This window comes from Vicugna pacos, chromosome 8 (assembly GCF_048564905.1).
Source record: "Vicugna pacos chromosome 8, VicPac4, whole genome shotgun sequence".
NCBI lineage: Eukaryota > Metazoa > Chordata > Mammalia > Artiodactyla > Camelidae > Vicugna > Vicugna pacos.
Window position 1 is genome coordinate 42,784,505 of NC_132994.1, and position 25,056 is coordinate 42,809,560.

General features: G+C 34.5%; 1 long non-coding RNA gene across 2 annotated transcripts in view; it reads right to left on the bottom strand.

Annotated features, from left to right (window-relative positions):
• The window catches only part of LOC140697867 (uncharacterized), a 66,821-nt gene extending 42,124 nt beyond the window's left edge, over positions 1 to 24,697 (bottom strand). For both annotated transcript variants that reach the window (XR_012075242.1, XR_012075241.1), the window contains exons 1-2: positions 24,376 to 24,697; positions 15,469 to 15,558 (exon numbers count right to left, since the gene is read on the bottom strand). This is a non-coding gene — a long non-coding RNA (uncharacterized lncRNA). The remainder of the gene's footprint in view (positions 1 to 15,468; positions 15,559 to 24,375) is intronic.
• Between the last annotated feature and the right edge of the window lie 359 nt (positions 24,698 to 25,056).

Genomic DNA, 25,056 nt, shown 5'->3' on the forward strand with positions numbered 1-25,056 from the left:
TTCTAAATGTATGGTTCTTTCTGAATGATCTATATATAATATGTGGGCTAGAGAAAATTTTTCTTTTTATTAATAACATAGCAATAATTTTGCAGGAAATATCTCTTTTCAACATGTTCTTTTAATCCACATATTGACTGAATGAAAGTTTTGTCTTAGCTTAATAAAACAGAGTCACTGTCCTTAGGATTCCTTGAGCACAATATTATGTAAACTATAATTCTAGTCTCTGTCATGATATTTGCTAGCCCCAGAACTGCATATATATATATATATATATTAGAACTGTGTGTAATAAACTGATAAATTCAAGTGTTTGTGAAGCTCCTACGACCTGGGTCAAGTCAGCCAAATTGAAAGCATTCTAAAGTATACCTTCCATCTTTCCTCCTATCAATCTCTTTTTAATTTCCTAAATTTTTCTTTAATTTGACCCCTAATATCTCTAGATCCTGTGGTTTTAGATACTTCTAAATCATCTCAAATCTAAATAGAGAAAAGGTAACTATTTCAAGTACAAATAGCATTTCGTCCTGGGAGATAGCAAGTATTCTAATTTTGGAGACTTGCAATAATTCTCAGATACTTAATAATTTTGGCTGCTCTGTATTTAATATAAAAGAAATAAAGCAGACATTTTCTAGACTATATGCCCCATCACAGAATATATAATACTTTCTATTTTATAGGTTATAGTATTTTAAAGTTGTATGAGAATACTGTGACCATGGTTGTAGTCTCTATGTTATTTCCAACCCCTGGCCATTGTGTAGTAACCATGGAATTGGAGTGGAATTGACCCATACACCCAGATCCAAGTGAGGACCCTGATGATACAAGTCAATCAATTATAGTAAATATATTATATTTACATGCATATTAAAAAGTATTAACCTGTCTCAATCTCAATCCACAACGATTGTTTCAGGGTGTGACAGCAGACACAAGACACAAATTGAACTAATCAGAGTGAAGATAAGAATTTGCTGATGATCACTGGAAGAAATGTGAATAAGGAAGCAGATAACCCAGGCAGCTGCTGGGAACCACCCTAAACTTTGATGAGAACCACTATTATTCTATTATTAAACGTTATTTATGTACTTAATCTAAACCAGGTTCTTTTCAAGAAATGGAAAAAAATACCCCTCATGGTCTGATTGTTAAAGCAAGTAAATGAATATATAATTATGGCAGGTATGTTGGGGTCTATAAAAGAGAACTGCAAAATGCTATAAAGTTCTGTATGCTAGACTATAAAAATTGGGAAAAGTTTCCCACAAGAAATAACATTTAAGCTTGAATGATAAAGAGAGGGTTGGGAAAGACACACCAGGCAAGAAGCTTAGCACAAATATAAAACTGTATTTGCGTTAAGAAGGAAAGTAGAAGATGAGAGAGAAACAAGACCTCTGATTACTTACTAATTAGCTAAGATCAAAGGTGTACCTTACACATTTAACCTAAAAGAATACCAAGGGTAACAAGACACAACACATTACTGATAGTTTCACAGGTCTATGTGAGGCTTGAGATGGTATTAGAAAATAATGGGAGTAGACAAGAATGGTGCAGCTGAACACAGTGTGATCTGAAGGGAACTTAAGACTCACTTGTCAAAGACTGTCTACCTCACTGACTTGCTGCAGTGCCCCTGGATGCATCTTCAAAACAAAACCCTGGTAGGGTGAAACCTTTTTATCAATGAAGAATGATGCCTTTATTAGAGTAACAGGAACCCAAGACTCTCAGAACCTGAAGGAAAGGAACAGAGGGGGTGGCCCATGCTAAGGAGGGTGATCCAAAGGGTTGATGTAGAAGGCAAGAGTACAGTAAATTCCTTTAGTCCAGGAAGATGGAGGCACCAGAGAGGAACAAAAGGAGAACAAAGGCAATCGAAGTCATTTGTTACTATTCCTAGTAAGTAATCAGGGAAGGATATGAGTGGAAAGTCATTGGTTCACATAGTTTAATACAGAAAATTTTAAGGGCAGACGAGTTTTAGTGGGTAAAACATAAAAATATCTCCTTTACAACAAATGACTTTTTTTTAGGAAAAGATCAAGAATAGGAGAGAGTACAAGCAACTTTATTTCATTTTTTTTCAATATCATTTCTGGTTACATGACACAAAATTAAATAGACCCCTATCTTTTGAAATAAAGAATGAAAAAAAAAATTAAATGATACAACTGATTCAGCAAAATCACAAATGGAAAAATGAGTCTTTTACTGAAAAAGGCTTGTTAAGGTTGGGGGTTGGCCAAACCATCCTATTCTAGATGATTTACAATCAGTAAGAGCTTATCTGTAATTCTAAATCTGCTATTCTTATCTTATTCAGACTAGAAGACAGAAGTCCAAAACTGCATACTTCTTTCTTCTAATCTATATAAGAAATAAACTTTGCCATAGATTTTACAAGAAAATGATTGTTTTGGATTAAAGTTTCCTATTTATATTCACAGACCTACAGCTGGTGAAAGCTTAGTGACTAGAAGACTATATTGATAAGAATAATAATAGCTTATTGAGCAATTACTCTATGCCAGGCCTTACTCTAAATTATTTATTTTTTTTCTTCATTTTATTCTTCCAATAAGACTATAAACTAAGATTATTATTATTTCAAATTTATAGATGGGATGCATTGGGCAGTTCACCTCTGGTCTAATGCCACATAATAAGTGGCACAACTGAACAAGAACCAGGGAGGCAGACCCAACCTATTCTCTGACTGCCTGTCAGGTGGAAACTTTCCGTGCTTTTTCTTCTTTAAACAGTTTGATATCTCAAGAAAAATAACCAAAAACAGTTCTAACTGTGTTTAAGGTATAGTAACTAGTATATTTGTGTGGAACTAGGAATTGAGAAACTTGGTTGTGTGACCTCATTCTGCCACTAACCTGTCACAGTCTCTTTAGACATGTTCTTCATACTCTTCTGTTTTATGTTTTCTTACCTGTACTAAAAAAAAAAAGTTGTAATATACTTTAATAACACTAATGGTCTAGGATTTTAGAAATATGCTAGCTAAACTTTTCTAGTCTCTTAATTTTCAGAGTTCAAAATTGAGTGTGTTTATCTTTCATGTTTTTCCCACCCCTTTCTGACATACCTCAGGTAATCCCAGGGCATCATGTTCTTGACACTGAATTGCAGCCTGTGTTAAGTTTCTTTATTCCTTTACAATCACATCTAATTCATTTTATGTGTTTTTATCTAATTTCAGGGCAGATAACATGTCTTTGTTTGTGTCTTCTGAAGTAAGACACATCCTCAACATAGTAGATCCTCAATTAAAATATAACTGAATAGTGTTACCCTTTGACAATGTTAGTAGAATTCTGAAAGATAAAGAAACACCATTCAACCAGGGATTTCCACGGGGTTCATAAAGTATTGCAGGACAATTCCTTATGTTTGGAGTGTAAATGCCACAAGAATAGGGAAATGTTGTTGGACTCTTGAAAAGAGGTAGTTATATATTCCTCAAAGGAAGCATGAAGAACTGATACACTGGCCTTAAGCAGCTGATTAATCATTGCCTCAGCAAATGTAACAATATGTCATTAACAAGAGTAGCAGTGGGGAGATAAATTGTATCAAACACATGGGACTACTCAGGGATGATTCAACTTTATATATTCTATCCAACCATCACATTGTATGTCTCCCTTTTTTCAAGTGGAACAGATATTTAGTAGATGTAGAATTTGATTAAGGAAGCTACAACTCTTACTCAAGAATATTTATTCTTAGAGTTCAGGACATGTGTCCTCTTTATGACACAGGATGCTTCTTGTGTTGATTTGTTTGGTGCCTGAAGAGAGGGATGTCTTTACGCTTTTCACTGTTGGCATTTCCTACCAGACTTTCCCTCAGAGCTTTGATGCACTCTGCTTTGAGCCTTCCCTCAGAACTAGTGACTCCCAGGTATAACTTCCAAATTCTTATTCCAAATATGCTATTTGCATTCAGTAGCTGCCTGTGGTTATGTTTTTTCACATGATGATAGCTATTCTTGGACCTTTTTGTTATTGTTTGCTTTTAGGAACTCATAAGAACAGAAGTGTTACAGCTGCTTCTTAGATGCTGCAGTGGCCATGGCTTGGGGCTAAAATGTGACAGATGTGTTTTGGTTGCCTGTCAACTAAGCTCTCATTTATAGCTAGTGGCAGCCTCCAATGCCTGACTTCCCTCCTGCATTCATCTGAATTAATGAAATGTCAGCCCCCAAAATGTAAATACTGAAGCTTGGAAACCCAGATTTAAGTTACCAGAGAGGCTGATACTTTATCATCTTTAGAAGTTCATTGGTAAATTACAGCATTTTTGTAGCAACAGAAATAAAATCCTGTGTACAAACAGTATGTAAGCCACATAAGATCATTCATTTCTACCATCAGATATCCTTCTGAAATTATTTAGTGTCTTCTTCTCCACCTACCCTAGACCCAGCTTACTTCACACTCATAATTCTTACTCATAATGATGACTTGGATCTCTTATCAAACAAATTCAACCATTTCAATTGCTTTGCCTACTAGATTCTGAACATTTACTGAGTCCTATAGCTTCACTCTGTATGTTATACATACAATATTTTGTAATTATACAGCATTACATATAAATAAATAGGGAATCTTACTAGGGAGTCTTTTCCTAATAGGAATAGGACTATGAAATAAAGTACTTCATTTTTTACCTCTTCAGTATTTTTTATATTACTTTGCATGAGTCTGGACATGGACAAAACATTCCCTAGTATATGTGAAATTTATCTCATTGGAAAATTTTAAAGATTTTTTTCACGCCTAGAATTGGTGAGAGTATGGGAGGAAAAAAAACTCTCATAAATTTGGTATGACTATAAATTGTTGCAACCTTTCATGGAGGCATTTTGTCGTTACCTGTCAAAATTTTTAAGTGTGCATACATTTGAATCAGGAATTCCATTTCAAGGAATCTAGTCTATCAATATTATCACTCATGCAAATAAAGATATATTACAGCATTTTGTAATAGCATTACTTTTCTTAGCAATAAAAATGAAGTCAATCTGAACATTCATCCATATGAGACCGGTTAAATAATGGTATATTCATACCACAGTCTATGAAGCAATGCTCCAAAAAATAGACTTAGATATACTAAGAAAAGGAAAGTTCATGCTATACTGTTAGGGAAAAGACAACCGAAAACCATAAATAAACAAGCAACAAACAAACAAAAAGTATAGAATAATGTATAGAATGGTCTTTTCTGGTAGCACAAGCACACTACATGGATTGGGGAAGCTGTGGGTATGCATATCAAATGGAGAGGGAAAGAAGAGTCATTTTTACTTTGACTAATATTTCAGATAGCTTACTTTAATTAATAACTTATTTGAATGTCTGTTAAATTCCAGATATTGTGCCGTGTGATGATTGCATTTTAATGCTCTCAACACTGCGCTTCTTTAGTCATTTGAAAATATTTGTTTTTGAAATATATGTTTTCTAACCATAAATATTATCATGGTTTATCACAGAACTTATGCCTTTAGGAGTGCTGAAATTTGTTTATACAGGTCACTCAAGGAAAATGACAAGATTAATATTCAAACAAGTTACTGCTGCAGGCATACAGAACTCATTAAGTTTATCAAGACTGCACTATGTGAAAACCCTAAAACAAAATCCTATATCAAGATGCAAGGTGCAAGTTTTACATATGGATGCATGTGAAGATTTCATGGGAGTTACTGAAAGAAGTGCTGGCTTTCTAGCTAGACCATAATACAAAGGAACTAACTGCCTTAAAAGTCATCCCACTCTTCTGCTGAGCATTACATGGAACCACAGTATCTCCAAATGGACACAACTGTAGACATCACTTTGTCCTTAACTGTGGATGAAAGTCATGCACTGCAATGATAAATAGCATAACAGTTTGTAACAAACAGACCTGATTCAAAGCCCTTCTCAACCACTAAGCAATGTGATTTCTTAAAATCATTGCTTCATTTGCTCTATCAGTAATTAGAAATACTAAATATAAGTTACCTCTTATGGTTGTGTAACTACTCAATAAATAATGTACACAAAGCACTCAGCATAGAACTTGAAAGATCGTAACAAATAAATGTCATCTTCTGGTATAATTATTTGCAATAATTTTGATGATGGAATTTAGCATGTGTGATTTTCTTTGGGAAATAAATTCTACAGAGGATCTATTCATATTTTTTGCAATATTATTCCACTAGTTTTACCAGTTTCCTATTGTTGCTTAACAAATTACCATAAACTTAGTGGCTTACAGTAACACAAATGTTTTGTCTTAGAGTTCTGAAGTTCAAAAGTCTAAAATCGGTCTACAGGGTTGCATTCCTTTTGCAGGCACTAGGGGACAACCCATTTCTTTGCCTTTTCCAGCTTACAGAGAACAGCTACATTTCTTAATTGTGGCCTCTTCCTCCATCTTTAAAGTCAGACATGGCTGGTAAAATCTTTCTCAAGTTACCTCACTTTGATGTACAACTTCTACAGTCAAATATCCCTCTACTTTCCTCTAATAAGGACACTTGCGATTACATTGGGCCCTCCTGGATAATTCAAGATAATTTCCCCATCTCAAGATCTGTAACTTAGTCACATCTTCAAAATCTTTTTTTACCATGTGCAGGAACATTTACAGGTGCAGAGGATTTGACTTTGGTGTCATCGTGGGGCCATTATTCAGCCTACTAAAACTAGCAAATAAATACAGACCAGTTTGAGTAAATTCTCAAAATTCTATTTCTATAGCAATGAATTTGTAACAGGTTACATGACCAAAAACTTGTAGTATCATTCACTTGTTACTACTGAGACAGGATGCTGGCTGAAAAGGATATAGGGTGACAGAGCACTTTCTTTCACTGCCCTTAAGGAACTCTAGGAGACAAGAAACAAACTATATTTACAGTGCAATACACTGTGATGGGGAACTAAATAGATTTGGTCAGGGAAAGCTTCAGAGAATAGATGACTCTTGGAAGGAGGAATGACTAAAAGGAGTGTAGAGTCTCCAGCAGACAAAGCATGTAGGAGGAAGAAGGTTGCAGGCTAAGGGAAAGACAGGAACACACACAAAGGCAGGGAAGATTTAAGAGTGTGAGATTCTCGGGGAAAATAGTTCTACTGGACTGGAACAGGTTCTGGTTAAGAAGTGGTATGAGATGAGGCTTGAAAATCAGTCAAAAGTAAAATTAATTTTAATTTTGTCTTGAGTTCCACTATAATCACCCCATGAGACAGTCAGACTATACGTGTCCATCAATCAGTAATTAATTAGTAGCCATGGATGCAACAGAATCAGGTGCTCCTATGAGAAGTGTGTAATTCCCTACTAAACCTCATAATGTCCTTTATCAGATATCTTATGAAACTTTGCAGAAATTCTGAATCTCACTAGAATATAGACAGTAACTGTGACCTTAAAACCATCTTTTCAAGAACATCCTCAAATTTGTTTTTTAAATGCTAGATCTGGGAGATATAAATAATGGGTTCTCAGAAAGAGATTCCATTGTCAAAAATATTTATAAATCATTGTATGCTACATATCCTATTTTGAGATTGAAAATCTTCATGATTATATTAGAATATTAATTAACCTGATAAATTATGCAGAAATAAATCATTTTATTCGGAATTTCATAGATTTTATAACCCCACAAAATTGATTTTTTCCTTTTGTTTTATGCTTTTCCCAGAAGATCTGTGGAAGTGACTCCACTGAACAACACTATGGGAAAATGAACAGCCTTTTCAAAGGCTGTTCCTGATTCAGCAGCAGCAGCACCACCAGGAGAACTTGTTAGAAATGCAAATTCTCACGTCAGAAACTCTGGAGGTGGAGCTTTACAGACTTTAAATAAGCTTTCCTGGTGATTCTGATGCTTTGCTAACAAGTGAGAACCAGTGCTCTAATCGAATCTGGTTGCACAGCTGAGAATGTGCAGACCCAGAGAGTTTAAAGGCTCCTTCTACCCCTACAGGTCAGAGCTTTACCTTGGGCATTATCAAATCTTAGGCACCCTGTTTTGAATTATTCTGTCACTTGATCAACTCTTGCTAAGGCTCCACAGTGACCCCCATTTCTAGTGTCGGCTTCGTAGCAACAGTCTGTGCAGTTGCTCTCCCTGTACAGGATTTATTCTCTTATGCTTATGCTTCAATTCTGCATCACTAGGTAATATTTATAGGTTGAATGGCCATAGTTGATCAGTAACATCACCTCTGCCCCTACTCTAAGACAATGGCAGACCAAACTACTGTTTCCTTATGTGCAAGAAGTCTTTTTCCTCTCTTTTATCCAAGAAATGGTTCTGAAAAGGCCCAGGATTCTTCTATGTAGGCCACCTTATCTTTCTGAACTGCTCTGGAAATAATCTAGCATCCTAAAGTAATACTAATACACTATTAGGGGAGAAAGGCAAATTAGTCAAGAAAAGAGGATGAGGGGACCAAATTTTATAAAGAAGAGAGAACTCTAAATTTAAATTTGAGTTAAGAAAGATAACTGGTAAAGATCAGAAAAACATAAGGATGAATGGTGATCATGGAAATTTTTATTTGGGTTAGTTCTGTGGTGGTGATAGTAGCGGTGGTGGTGGATTTTTTACCTTAAAAAATAAAGATGATAAGAAAGGCAAAATTTGATTTGGAAAGCGAAAATTGAAAAAATAAAGCTTTTTTGAATTTTAAAAATTTTATCTGTAGTAATCATTGGTGTTCTGCCTTTCAAGTTAAACAGAAAAGCAAGTCTTCTTCAGCCATTTATGAGAATGTATTGCCACCAGTGTGAGTTCCCTTCCAGCTGTCACAAGCTGAGAAGATATATTCCCTCTGTGTAAATTTAAGAAGCCTGGCGGTAACATGAGTGGATGGCAGTAAATAACACTGCCACCTGCACTTAAATGGAATTTCTGATGTCTTGTTTTTCATTGCTGTCAGAGTGTATCTCTCCTTAAGACAATATTTCATCAAACTTATAATGAAAATGATAATGTGGCCATGGTTTATTTATAGCATATATTTCTATTGGTTGGGTTGAGTTTTTGCTGTCATATTAATCAAAGACAAAATTGACTTTAGTGTAGTACTTTAAACTCTTCAAAAATACTTTTCCAACATAAATATGTTTAAAATCATAGAAAGCCACATTTTAAAGCCTCCCCCCACAATTTTACATCAAAGTATTTTATAGTATTTTAATTTATGGTATGATATGAGCTAAAATAATGTATTTTCTTTTATTAACAATTTTGGTGACAAACAAAATTTCCAGGAAAACCAAGACACTATGGCCATATCTACCTAGATGAAATTGTAATTTCTCCCAAAGGAATTTTCTGAAAAGAGAAAAATGATCAGGAAAACTCAATCTGTAGCCACTACCTTTATTCATATGGGTTGGAAGAATATATAATACATGAGATCCCATTTAATTGAAAACGACTTTGGTTTTAATAAATTCAGGGCTTTTTTTCAAACCTAACAAGTTAATAAACATGCTGCCTTTTATGAGATAAAATTCAAAGAATTGCATACTGTATGCTCAATACTGAATTCATATTCATATTTCATATTTATAATTCATATCATAAATCTATATTTTATAGGTATGTGACAGAAGCAATGAGAATTATTGGTCACAAAAATTATTTATAAGGAGGGAAAAAGGTATATTATTAGCACAGGGAAAAAGCACGGAAATTTAAGTTCCAGCACTTATTAGTTGTGTGAAGTTATTTAAACCCTTGTAGTCAGTGTCTTCATCTGTAACATGGGTATAATAGTACTTACCTGAAGGGTAATGAAGATTGCTATGAAGATTAATAAGTTAACATTTACAAAGTGCTGCAAAAAGGTATAGCATATAATAAGAGCTAGATATGTATTTGTTAAATGAAATGAATGAATGGGATCAAGTATATTGGGGGAAATGGTCATTCTCATTTCAAATTATTTCTAATGATGTCTCTAATAATTAAACACTGATATTCATAAGTATAAATGAATTCATTCGAAAATTAGTACATACAATAAGAACAAGTTTAATGTTAACCATGAGAGATAAGTGCTGACCTCATGAATTTAAAGAGTTAAAAAAGTATGAAAGCACAAAAAGGAAATATTATCTATTTAACAAGACTATTTTTGCATTTCCCATAACAGAGCCTTCTTTAAGCTGAAAACTGAGTTCAAAGTAAGAATACTACATTTACATGACAAATAGCAGAGTAAGCATGAAACAACACAAGTGTCCAAGGTAGGATAAAAACTTGGGCATAGGAGATAATGCTAACTTGCAAAGAGCAAAATATAAGTGCATAAGTAAGAAAGTAAATGATATATTAATTAATCACGTAAGAACTCATATATGAAGATGACTCCAAATTGAAAAATTGAAATGACTGCTTGCACATTTCTTCATTTCACATTAATCTAAAGAAGTTACCTACCACAAATCTAACCAGTTACCAGAATTACTATAAAACTTTATTAAGATTCCTGTGGTTGTGTAGTTTGGTGGGGGAGGGTAAGTGGGTAAGTAGAGTTTTCCATCTAATCAATATTTAAATTATACCACATCATACTGCAAGAAATATAATGAGTAACACATACAAAAAGAAATACACTTCACTAAAAGGTAACTCTACAAATGGTGCATTTACTTCATTTGTGGGCAGCAGAATTTTGCCTACAAAAAGTCAGTCCAATAGTTCTAGAGAACAATGCTAGGAGGGAGTCTTTGACTTGGAACTTTAAAAAACAACAGACGTGACTATTTAAAAATGACTAGTTCATCCAGGATGGCTGCAGACCTGGAGAGTCTATCTGTGGAACCCTCCAGGAACTGATGTTTTGATAGACTTATAATGACAATGGAATTTAAGATGTGGGCTAGTGTAGCTGAAGTGATGGACAATGGAACTCTAAAAAGGAGAAAGAGGAGCTTCTAACATTTGAGAAAATAATTCCACTCTGTCTGTACTTGGAAAATATTTGGTCTAGTGGGATGGAAGAATTTTTCCCTGATATTTTGGCATTATTGAAATAGTTTCTAGAGCAGTGGTTCTTCAGCTGTTGTGTCACATTGCATTGGGCTGCTATGAACACTTCATAGGTGTGCTAGCATATTTTAACGAGCATGCAATTTTTTTTTTAACTCTAACTGAAGACACAAGTTGTTATAAAGATTTCTTTCAGACAAAACAATTGCAGTTAAGAAAGGAATGAAGTGTAAGCTCAGGTCAATACCAAAAGGAGTATGGTTAGATTCAAAACTCTGACTACTAATCTTCTAAGAAAAGGAAGTCAAGGAAGCAGCACTTCCACTCAAACAGCATGTTGAAAGGTACCCAAATGAAGAAAATGATCATCACTGATCCTTTCAGTCAATCAGAAATACACATCTGGCATCTGTTAACTACCAGACAAGAACTTTTATAGGCTCTAGGGTGAAAACACACAGTGCAACATTAAAAATAATAATAGTAATAGTGGCTTGAAATCATCCCTGCCTCATTTACAATTGTTTTGAATTTTGTGTGATATTATCATCCTGTATTGTGGTGAACAGTTTCATAAATTCAAGTATTCAAATATTTGCCCCAAATACAGAATGGATGAAAACCACAGCTAGAAAGAGGCCCTGTGATTTCCTCAAAATATTATTCTGAAGAGAAAGAATACTATTTTTTGCTTATAATAATACCATTGTCTTCTATATAACGCCACATAAACTTGGCCTGTTAAGATTAAGACAGTGCCTCTCAAATTTAAAGTTTACTTATGTGATGGCCCTAATACCACAATAACCCTTTAAATCCTGGTTCTCTGAAAATTGGTAGAATATGTTATTCTTCCTTCTTATTAATGAGCGGATTGAAGAGAGAGGAAAGGCAGGAGGAACCTTCATCCATCAGCAGTGGTCTAAGTTTCTACAAATGAACTTATTGAGTGCAGCACCAAGGCTAAGGCCAAAAATCCCAGGAAGTATCTGTCAAAACCTGAAATTTTAGAAGCTCATAATGTAAGATGATTTGCACATCAGATGACTTTGTATCTCTCAATATGCAATCTAGCCACAATGGCAATTATAGTAGTTATTGATTTAATTTGCAGTGTTTTAGTTCTGGATGAGGTTAAGACTAGTAATATCCAATTCTATAACATAACAGATGTTTCACTGAATCAATATTTCAATAAGGATTTGGGAAACTGAAAATCCTCAAACTTCTATGGCTATAGCTAAAGATATATCAATACATATGAACTTGATTGGCATTTAACAATGTTAAAAAAGTATTTCTGAATGCCATAAGAAGTAAACCTGAAAAGTAATACAGTTGCACTTCTGATGAAAAAATGAATCTTCAAGGAAACCAAAGAAAGTGCATAGTTAACATACTACCCTTGTGCTCATAATACTTTTGTGACCAACCAAAATACTGAACCTATTAGAATGCTTTTCATAAATAAATGTTTAAAAATGAACTTCATAGTACTGTTTCAAGAATAAGAATTATCTAGACTACCTCAACTTATAAACCAACCAGTAGCTGTTGATGAGTTAATGTTTTAATACTTGTATTTCAAGTTACGATCTTTATTACTAGAATTCTGAATAACAACATGAACAATAAGGAACATTGGTAGAAATATCAAAAATTTAGTTCCTTTTCTATTCCTTTATTTCATATATGTGGAAGGTTTCTTTTTGTTTTTTAACTTTCATCTTCCCTTCACATTTACCCAAAACTGGCTCAGGTAGTTAGAACCAAGCAATCTAAGGTACTCATAAAACTCTATCTATTCACCTGCTTATTATCTTCAGTTTTCTTCTCTTTTATAAGTGTAGCGATTTTTAAATGTGGTCCCAAATTCTCTGATACTCCTCCCTCTGCCACGACTTGATCGATAGAATTCAGCCTCATGACCAAATTACCTCCTAAATTAGGTCCTACCCCTAATACCATAGCACTGGGAGTTAGGATTTCAACCTATGGAAGGAGTCACAAGCACTGAGTCCATTATAGCTCTTTAGGTTAGAAAATAAACAAAACTCTTCTTATTCAAAGACAATTCAGATGTCAGAATATTCTCAAAAGAGAAAAGTGTCTCAAGCCAAAGGTAAAATCCATGGTGAGACAATAAGATCATTTGCTAAGGTGGTTGCTAGAGGCAGGGGTGGGGGAATACATTCTGAAGAACTAATGTACAACATGGTGAATACAGTTAATAATACTATGTTGTATCCTTGAAATTTGCTAAGAGGGTAATTCTTAAATGTTCTCGCCACAAAAGAAAAACCTGAAGTGATAGATATGTTAATTAGATTGTGGTAATCTTTTCACAGTATATACACACACCAAACATCATGCTTAAATACATACAGTACACCTTAAATATATACAGTTTAAATATATACAGTTTTTATTTGTCAATTATACCCCCAATAAGCCAGGAGGGAAAAAGAAAGAAAAATCTTAAGTTTGTATTCTAAACCATAGTTTTCAAAGTAGAATTTTTTTTGCTGCTATCACATATCTGTTATGATAGAAATCTTGATAAAAAATTACAAGATAAAAATAAATGGAAGTAATATAAAATCCCATTTTAATATAAAATATCTGACAGATTAATACAGGTTAGAATACAGATTAGATAAGAACTGGGTATCTGTATTTCATGTGAAAAAGATTCTAGTGATTTTATCTATCGTGAAATTCAACATGAGTTTGTGATATGGTTCATAACATAGTCTTAGTATCACTAATAAGAAGGAATTTAAACTATATGAAATATGGTATCATTGTCATGGACAAAGATGAAACATCAGGTCTACTACTGCATTTGTTCCAAGTACATAGTCTTAAAAGGAATATTGACAACATGAGTCTACTGAGGTGAGAGACTAGAAGGTGAGGAGTTTGGAATCTATTTGTAAAGAATGATGAACTCATATATATTTACCTTGGAGTAAAGAAAAAAAAAAGAAATAATGAAAATAATTGGCTTTAAATATAAAATAGAGGGGCAGATTCTTCTTCCAAAAAAAGTGTATCTACAATCAATTGGTGAAAGGATGTAGTATCTGGTGGGGGTCAGTGCTCCTGGGATACGGTGATAAATTAATAGTGGGGAATTTGCTGAGAAGGAAAGACATTAACCTTGGTTATGTGCATTTTGTATAGGCATGACACAGAATGGTGAATAGAATAAAAACTGGGGAACCCTAGGTGATCTCCATGATCTCTTTCAACTCTATATTTAGAAATATTTAAAGGTAATTTTAAGAAAGTAAAAGACAAAACAAATGTAGGGACATTCAAAGGTAATAAACTGTTATGAAAAAGCATGCATTTGAAGTTTTTAAAATACATGCTCTGCTTCTACCAAACACATTACTTTACTTTTTTAACTCAATAAAAAGGAAAAAAGTTTGTTAATTTTAATTACTAAATTTATTATTATCTTTAAATGTATGTACATGCTTATAAATATTCAGTTTATTATAAATATATGAATTCATGACAAAAATGTTATAAAATTTTACATGTACATATATACATATAAAATGCACATTTTCAAGAGATGTTTAAGAGAAAAACTAATTTAAACTTCTTATAGAAAATAAATCTACAAGCACAAAATTATCACTAGAATTTAAAATATGATTTAAAATATATTTAGTACACAAAGTTTTACCTCCTCTGATTTAATAAATAATTCATCACAGCCTATTAAAAGATATTTCCTTTACTATTATATACATTCCAATGAATGCATATTAAGATACATATTTCATATGAGTGTTTGAAAATGCAGGCAATATATCATTATGGTTTTTAATCTCTCATTGCTCTATTGAAACTGAAAAAGGCTTGCCTAGATTTTTTTGTCTAAACTTTTGCTCAAATATCTGATTTCTTCATATAGCATAGAGTTAGGAAGATAATTACCTTGGCTGATCAAGGCAGTGTTTTTCATCTCCCTTCTATGAACTCAAAATTCCCATTTCATGTATGCAATCATCCAATGACCATTCTCATTGATCACTGAGTTTGATCATTCCCATGCTTCAGAAAAACGTACAAATACATAAAATTCCCCTTATGAATTCTAATAAAAATGTTTTAAAAACACTCAGTTTTAGAATAAAATTACTTGGAAATTTTTAAAATGTAGTGTTCACATGCTTTACATGCTTACTTTCAAAATTAACTCTAAACAGAGAAATATAGAAACAATTAGAATTATTCCAGCTCTAAAATTAGTGATTTTATTTGGCATTCAGCATGTTCAATTTCAGCCTTGGCTGAATCTAGCTCCAAAGTGCTCACTTTTGTTAGTTCATTTGTAATCAATAGCTGGAATATTCTACTAACTGATTATGCATTTTGAGCATGGCTGTATTCCCACTCACCTCATCATCTGAATTTGCTGTCTGGTCAGGTGTTAACTGGACAGTTGTGGCCATGCAAATGAAAAGCAAATTGCTCTACTGGGCAGCTTTCTGTAAATAGAAAAAATGATGTTTATGGAGAGTCAGTGTTTGGGTTAAGCACTAAATTTACATGTCCATCTGTTATATGCGCACAACCATAACTGAGTTGTTTCTCCAGTTTTGACAACTTACTTGAGCTCAGAGAGTTACAGTCACAAACCTAGAAAGTTTCATTTGCAAAGCAACCACTTTTTCCTAAGAACTTTTTCCCCTCATCTTTAGATGTGCAATAAGGATAGGTCTGGAGTAAAACAAACAAACAAATAAAAAAACCTCTTGGGTTAGAATCCCCCTTCCTGCTAACTACATGTGTGAATTTTGGACAAGCCGTTTAACAACTCTCTGAAACTCGGCTTCTTCACTAATAAACTTAAAAATATTGAAAAATTAAATGAGATTAAATGTGCACCAAATGCTTAACCTAGTTCCTGGCATATAGAAACACTTCATTAATGTTAGCTATTATTACATTATTATTGTTTTTATCATATGCTTCTCCCAACATTCTGTATAACTTTTCAATTAATACATATTGGAACATATCTGGTCTCTTAGAGCTCAGGATTTAAAATAAAGTATTTAGAAAAAATATTACAGTGATATAAGCACCTTCTTTTTTTGTTACAGATTAAGGGGTTCTATAACCACATGAGGAGTATATTAGGTATATTATTTTCCTTTTACTCATGTGTATATTGAGAATTAGAGATTAGGTATACAGAAAATAGAATTGCATAGCAAGTACTCTTTACACAGCACCATGCTACTGTTCACTCTTAAGAAAGAACTAAATTATATAAGTTATATGCTTTCATTTGTAAAATAAATTTTTGTCATTGGCAGCCAAGATCACTATGGGTTAAAACACAGAAAAAGAAGACTTCATGGAAGAAGTTATGAAGAATGTGCCTATAAGTACTAAGAAGGTACATAAGGGAAGTAATACATACCAGGGAGGGCCAAGAGCATTACCAAAAGCAAGGAAGAAAAAATAAAAGTGTCCTATGTTTAGGACAGAGACAATTTTAGGAGCAGAGGACACATGCTGATAAGTTGTGGAGGGAAAAATGGTTGTGTTTAAAGTGATCAGTTTAAAAAGAACCTGAAAACTCAAGAGTAGGAAAGAGAGTCTAATAGCACATACTGAATCTTTATTTTGGAGAAAGAGTGACATGGTGAGAGGGTGGAGTTAAAACTTTTGTGCTCTCTAGATGATGCCTCCAGTGTGTTTTTATATAGAATCTACAATATTTTATATAGAGGGCCCACACAGATACAACATAAATGTGATTATAGTGTAAGTGAAGAAAACTAAACACTACCAAAATTAACTCTTCCTCTAACCCTTCTTCCTTCTTTCAATATTAGACACCATCTTCTTAGCATTTCATTTATAGCATGATCCTCACCTAAAAAATCACTGTATTTCTTATCTAACTATACTAATTGTTAGGAAACAACTTTGAAATTCAAAGTATCTGATACAATTGTCTAATGAGTTTCATCATTTTTGACATGTATAAAATTGAATGTTTTAACATAATGTTGAATTCTGAAATCACCAAGAAATCATCATGAAAAAACTGCATTAAGACAACAATTTAAACATAATTCCTTTTGCACTGGAATGGCCACTAAGGATTCTGTTAAACAAACAAAACAAAACATATCAAATAGAATAAAACCATACCAAAACAGAATAAAATTTGAATGGTTATTAATCTCATAAAGATAAATCAGAACTCCTTTTCTCAATTGAGTTTTGGGAAGGCCTTGGAGGGTGGTGGGTATAAAACAGTATTGGAGTCATGAATATTCAAAGGATACCATGGTTTAGTCACTTAAACTGTCTAGCAAGCTCAACCTTCTGGATCAACGGTATCATTACAAAACCTGAAACCTGAATTGTGAAATAGCTGCCTTAAAAAAATGATTCAAGAAATTCCAGCTCCCACAAATTCTGCAGAAGAGATTCTCATTCTTATAAGAATTTTTCTCCTGAAAAGCTGAAATTTTGAATCTGTTTTTCATTTAGCAGCCTAAATACCTTATAAATATGAAGACTATAAACTAAAAAAGTTGATGTTTTTATAATTTGCAAAATTCCAAATATTTTTTAGAAAAGTTTTGAATTACATCATAGATTCTATCCATAATGGAGATATGTATGGATTCAATATAACTGAAAAAACTTGAAACTGTATGTTTGTTTATTTGGAGTCAGGCAAGGTAGGGAACAATTAGAAGGAAGACAACTGCAGTGGTTAAAGAGAGGACAGAACTTTTGTTGACAGGATTTTGCTTTAATAGGCGAATAGGAAAATGGAGCAATAGATCACTGGCAGTTGACAGTCTATTTATTCCATTACTGGGCTTTGTTTTGCAATTCTGGTTACAAAACTGATATTGAGACCAGTAGTTGAGCTATGTCTTTATTCTACTTGAAAGCAAAGATTGCCTTTTTGTTGTTGTTGTTTCAGTTTTTCTTTTTTTACACTTCTTATAGTCAATTTCATCTATGTGGTCTTTAGTAAAGAAATATAAAATTCTAATCTCATTCTTAACCCTTACCAAAAGGAAGAAATTTAAAAGGCCAGATAATACAGAAATTCGTAGTGAAAGAAAAGAATTTTATATTTCTTTACTAAACATCACATAGATGAAATTGACTATAAGAAGTGTAAAAAAAACTGAAACAACAACAACAACTGAATACTCAATAAAAAAAAAAAGAGAATAGACTTTTCTTTGTCAGACACCAGAAAGACCACTCTATATCTACATTATTTATACCAACATCTATATGGACACATATGCTCATTTTTTAGTAGTTTGTAGTACCCACCATGTTTCCACACTCAAGCAAACTACATGAAATAGTTCACTAAATGGAGAACAATTTTTCCTCTCCTTCCTTTACATTTGGTGCTTTACTTTGTGATCGTCTACAGCAAACATTGAGATGGGGACTTGAATGCAAGTGATTTATTTGGGGAGGTCATCAAGGAAGCATAAGTTAGAGAGTAGAGGAATTAATAAAGTAAAGGGAGAAAAATCAATCAAGGGTTTTTAATTAGCTACTTACTACTCTGGGAATCTGAGTTCAACCCCACTAAGAACTCGGAGAAACTATGAAGAGTAAGTCCCAGAATTCACCCACTATATAATGGGAGTTGTTATTCACTGACTTCTGAGCCCCATTGCCTAAGGTTTGTCCCTAAGGGAGTTAAATTCCCTTTATTTAATAAATTATGCATGCCCTGCAGAGTGGTCTTCTGGTGTCTGACAAAGAAAAGTCTATTCTCTTTTCTCTTTTTTTTTTATTGAGTATAGTGACTTACAATATTATATTAGTTTCAATTTTACCATACAGTAATTTAATATTTTTATAGATTATACTCTGTATAAATTTATTAAAAATATTGACTATATTTCCCATGTTGAATATTACATCACTGTAACTTACTGAGTTTACACCTAGTAGTTGGTACCTCTTAATTCTCTTTACCTATTTTGCCCTTCCCCTCTCCCTTCTACCCTTCTTCTTTTTGGTTACCACTAGTTTGTTCTCTATCTGTGAGTCTTTAATGTTTTGTTATATTTGTTTATTTTTTTCATTTTTTAGATTCCACATATAAGTGAGAACACATAGTATTTGTCTTCCTTTATCTGATTTATTTCACTAAGCATAATACCCTCCAGGTCCATCTATGTTGTCACTAATGGCAAAATTTCATTATTTTTTATGGTTGAGTATTGAGTAGAAGATATTTGCAAACAGTATGTCTGATAAGGGGGTTAATATCCATAATATATTAAAAACTCATAGAACTCAATATCAAAAAACAACCCAATTGAAAAATGGGCAGAGGACCTGAACAGATATTTTTCCAAAGAAGATATACAGATGGCCAATAGGTACATGAAAAGATATTCAGTATCACTAATCAACTGAGGAAGGCTGGAAGATGGCAGAGGAGAAGACCCTGAGCTCACTTCCTCTCATGGTAACACCAAAATTACAACTATTTTTAGAGAAACTATTGATGAGAAAGACTGGAACCTTTCAGAAAAGACCTACAACCACAAATACACAAAAGAAACCACAAGAAGATGGGCAGCAGGGGTGGAGTTGAGGTATAGTCAAGACCCATATCCCCAGGTAGGCAACCCACAAACAGGTGATTGGCTACAATTCCAGAGGTTCTCCCCAAGGAGTGAGGGATCTGAGCCCCACAAAGGGTTCCCCAGCCCAGGGATCCTGTGCCCCAAAGACAAGCCCCAAGGACACTTGGCTTTGAAGGTCAGCAGGGCTTAATTTTGGGAGACACAGAGGAGTGTGGGAAATTTAAAGAGTGCACAGAAAATCTCACAAACTCGGGAACCCAGGGCAGAAGCAGTAATTTGGAAGAAGCCTGGGTCAGACCTGCCTCCTGACCTTGAAGTCTCCCAGAGAGTAAGGAGGCAATTGGAACTCACCCTGGGAATACAGACAGTGGCAACAGCCATTTTGGGGAGCTTCATCTACCATGTGGACAGGGGTGCTGGTAAGCATCATTTTACAATCCTTTTTCTAGCTTCTTAGCCTCAGGACACAGCCCCGCCCCTGCCCATCAGTCTGTAGGCACCAGGACTGGTATGCCTCAGGCCAAGCAACTAACTGGGTGGGAACACAGTCACTCACCAGCAAGCAGGCTGCTTTAAGACTCCCTGAGTCCACAGCCTCCCTTGGACATGGTCCTGCCTACCAGAGAGCCCAAGACACAGCCCTATACACCAAGGTGCAGATGCTAAATTTGGGAACCCCAGGGTACTGAAGCCAGAAACCCCGGGATTCAACTCTGCTCACCAGTGGGTAGGCACCAGCCCCAGGACAACCATAGCCCAGCTAACCCACCAGCAGGCTGACATGACACGAGATCCAGGAACCTCAGCCACACAACCACCCACCCCAGAACTCGGCTCTGTCCACCAGTGAGCCAGCACTAGTTCCAGGAACTGCTGGTGTTCTACAGCCAGCCATGTCATGACCTGACCCTGCCAACCAGTGGCTAGCAACCTCCACACAAAGCAGGGTCTAGACCAAGCAGACTTGGGGCAAGCCATACCTACCAGACCACCCACAACACTCTGTCTGCCACAAATGAATGACCTATGCAGCCCACATAGGGGGCACCACTAGAGCATACAACTCTGGCAACTAGAGGCGAGTGCACTGCTGGGATTTACAGGACATCTCCTACAAAAGGCTACTTCTCCAAGGTTGGGAAATGTAACCAACCTACCAGATACATAGAAATAAAGACAGCAAATTAGGCAAAATAAGGTGACAGACAAACATGTTCCAAACAAAGAAACAAGATAAAATCCCAGAAGAAGAACTAACTGAAGTAGAGACTGGCAATCAAAACTACAGTGAGATATCACCTCACACCTGATAGAATGGCTATCATCAAAAAGACCATAAGTAACAAATACTGGTGAGGATGCAGAGAAAACAGAACACTTGTATACTGTGAGTGGGACTATAAATTGGTGCAATTATTGTGGAAAACAGTATGGAGTTTCCTTAAAAAAAATAAAACTAGAACTACCATATGATCCAGTAATTCCACTCCTGGGTATATATCCAAATAAAACAAAAACATTAATTCAAAAAAAAACATGTACCCCAGTGTTCATAGCAGCATTATTTATAACTGCCAAGATATGGAAGCAATCTACAGATAAACGGAAAAAGAAGATGTGGTAGTATACATATGCAATGGAATATTAGTCTATGCTTTTGATACAGGAGCTGACATGTACAGAGGATGACGTGCAGTACAGTACAGTCATCTGACATATTTGTTTGTTAGTTTTCAACAATCATGCATCTACATATTTCATTCAGTTTCTAAGTATGTTGATTTTTAAAATCACCAGATCAGCATTTAAATCCCACTTTAGCATTTACAAACCTAAATGACTTTGAACAAGTTTCTTAATCTTTCCAAATTTGTTTCATAATCTGTAAAATGGTGCTAATGATACCTACTTCTTTAGAACTGTTGTAAAGAAGGAAAGATATATTGTATAAACAACTCTTAATTTAGTGGTTGGGAGAAAATAAATAGCCATCATTGTTAACCCAAGGTATTATGTCTGAGATGGATGTATGAGCTTTGAATCAGCAGACCTGGGGCTGAATACTGGTTTACTGTTTGTATGATCTTCAAAGAGTAATTTAACCTCTTTAATTATTAATCCTTCTAAATTTCATCTATTAAAAGGTGTAATAAATACAAATTTCATCGATTTGCTGTGAAAGGCAAGAATTTACAAATAAGATACATGTAAATCACATAGCCTGGTCCATGTTGGGTAACCAGAGATGTCAGTTGCCTTTTTTCTTTCCCTCTGTTCCAGTATTTATTAATTTGTATGTTTGTGCATTTTTGTGAACTCATCCAACAATGCTGGTTTCTGGTATTACAAACCTGTTAGATTTATGGGTTTTTTAATTTCAAATAGCTTATAGGCTAGTGGGACACAGATAAAGATAAGACTTTATATTTTCCTAAATGCATTACAATAAAACACAAGCTCCGGGAATTTCAACTTTCTACCGTACCTAGGAATGTCAAAGAAAACATCAAAGAAAAGTTATTATTTGAGATCAATTAAGAGGGCATATAATTTTATTCCTTTCTCATCATATTCTATTAGTTAGTAAATACTTCTGTCTAATTATGCCTCACAAGGAGGCAAAACATTTCATGCATGGAAAATTACTCTGGCCTGGGGCCATGATGACTGGGTCCTAATCCTAGCTCTGATACTCATCAATTGAAGAAGCGTAACCTCTGTGGACCTCAATCTTGCTTGGTAAGAGCTTTTTCAAACTCTCAACTTCACTTATAGTATAAAAAATTATAAAAATAGATAAATCAAAAGTAAGTTTGGACAGATGGATTATTTTCATATCCCTTAGTTATCCTGGATGATCCGCCAATAAACTTCTGGAAATGTAAAGGTAAAGGTTGATAGCTTCACAAATGCAGTCCGTGAATGCTTTGATAGAAGCTTTAATATTGAGGCCATGTTATTAAATACCAAAGGGCATTCAGGCTAAAGACATTTTGGAGAGAAATTGGCTTACCTATGTCTCTCTAAAAAAATAGAAAGTAATTTTATTTTTGTTTTTCACATTACTTGTCTGCAACTATTTTATTTATTGTTGATATTTATAATTTCCTTCCACAAATTCGCTTCCTAAATGAAATACCTATCTTTTGATAAGCATGCTTATAGCTAGACTTATAAAATATCTAGGTTTACAGAGAAGCTAGGTTTCTTAATCTCCTTTCAAATGATCTTTATAAAAAAGTATTGATGAAATATTAATTCTCCCCTTTCCATAAATGAGAAATGAATGTTAGCCAAACAAAAAGCTAAAACCATGATGCCTTTGTATTCCCTTAAGTTTTTTTTTCCCTTAAGATGCATCCTGTTTTTGAATTTCAGTTCTTTACTTTTTCATTTTTGAAATTTCAATGACGAAAATGTTTGCATAAAGTTTAAAGCATGATTTCTGTCTCAGTATTAACAAGAGGTCAGAGAGAAGTATTAGAATGGTCAGAGAGAAGAATTAGATTTCCCATGAGACTTCTCTCTTACACCATGGAATCTAAGCAAATCATAGCAAAGAAAAAAAAAAAAAGTTCTACCTAGTCAACTTTAAAACAAAATTGTCCTCCTTCATCCCAATGGGTCAGCTTCATAGCAGCCAAGCTTCCCTCCAGAGGTTTCTGGTACTACCTCTACTGCTCTTTGCTGATAAAATTTGAATATCCTCTCTTCAAAACTGTGTGGAAGCTTTTACTTCTTATGCATCATAGTAAAATAAAATGTAGCTTGTTTCAGAGTTATGTTTTTAGGTTGAGGAACTGTTTACACAAAAAACAAGAAACATTTCTTGAGAAACACAGACTTGTTGATCCTTTTCACTTTTAGGTGGTGAAAGGAAAGCTATGGCATGATCATTATAGTAAAAGCACTCATGAAGAATAAGAAAAAAATAATAGAAGAAGAGGAAAAATAAAAGCCACAGCAGTATCAGCAACTACTCATGAAAAATTCTTTTTGAAAAATTCATTAGGGATAAAAGATCTGAAGAGACTGTCCTGACACATATTAAATAGCAAGAACCATGTGAAAGGAATTCCAAGTCTGTGTGTAGACAATGAGCACACTTAGGAAGTGTATTTATGAGAACAGAATATCCAGAATAAAAGTACAAGAAAGAGTATTATGAATACCTTAGCCACACGTGCTCACTTCTTTGGCTATATGCCTGTCAGAGTTTTCATTCTCTCTGCTAGTCAGGAAACTTGCCTCAGAGAACAGGGTGGCTGATTACATTGTCTAAGGCCCTGTTACATCCCTCTGTGTTCTAATCTCCCAGTGGGTACCTGTGGTAGTGGTTAATCTTAGAAGTCAGTAGGGATTTGTGTAGATACACACATCTGAGTGAGTCAGCCTTCACTAACATGTTGGTGGTGTACTTTAAGTGGAAGAATTCACACAGCTAGTTTTGGAAAGGCAATGCTCCTGGGTGGAGAAAGTGAATTTGCTTTAGAGTTAATGAATGATGAATCTGTTCTATGATAATGTACCATTAGATTCACACTAAGAAGATAAGCTTCAGAGGATCATTATGAAACTCAACTAGCTATACTAAGTTGTTTCACTTTAATTGAGAAATCTCATTTGAAGCACAGCCTCACACCGGGTCAAAACGCACGGAGTACACAGAGCACAAATAAAAGCAATTAAACCCACTACCTTGGCCATGATGGAATCTGCCTCCTCCAGAATTCCTGATTAAATTCTCATTCCAAAGGCAGGCTCTAAGGCAGTCACTTCACTCTTTGTCCTTGAAGTAGGGAGGGTTGTAAGGACTGATTCCAGGAAGCCTGGGGGTTGGGAAGAGTAATTCACTTCTGAAAAAGGAGCAGTGCTTTCTCTCAGGTGGATCCTAAAGCTCAACAATGCCATGGATGTATTGTTGCTTCACAGTATTCCCTTTAAGAATCCTGGATACATACAGGAATCTTTAAAAATGATCTTCCAACATTGCAGCTCTTTGTCTTTGCCAAATAGACAATTTTACTTTCTAAAATTCTTACCTAGCTAAACTCCCTAAATTTAGAACCTAGAATTTTTCTTATAGAAGTAATGCTCTATTTTTCAAGTCTTCAGGGATTTTTATAAATCATTATTCCCAAATTAATAGTATAGTTTGCCTAGTTTGCTACTATCCTGATTTCTCAAGTCAGATTTACAGGCAAGGAACAGACTTTCAGTAACCTTCCCAGGATTTTCCTAAATAATTCAGGTCTAAAGGTAAATATTCTTCTGATGAAAAGTTCTCTTTGAAAACAGAATTAAGTCATCATGTCGTCACAACTTCTCTGATAAACACTTTCACTCATTCCAGTCCAGTTTCTGCTCTCCTCAATATAC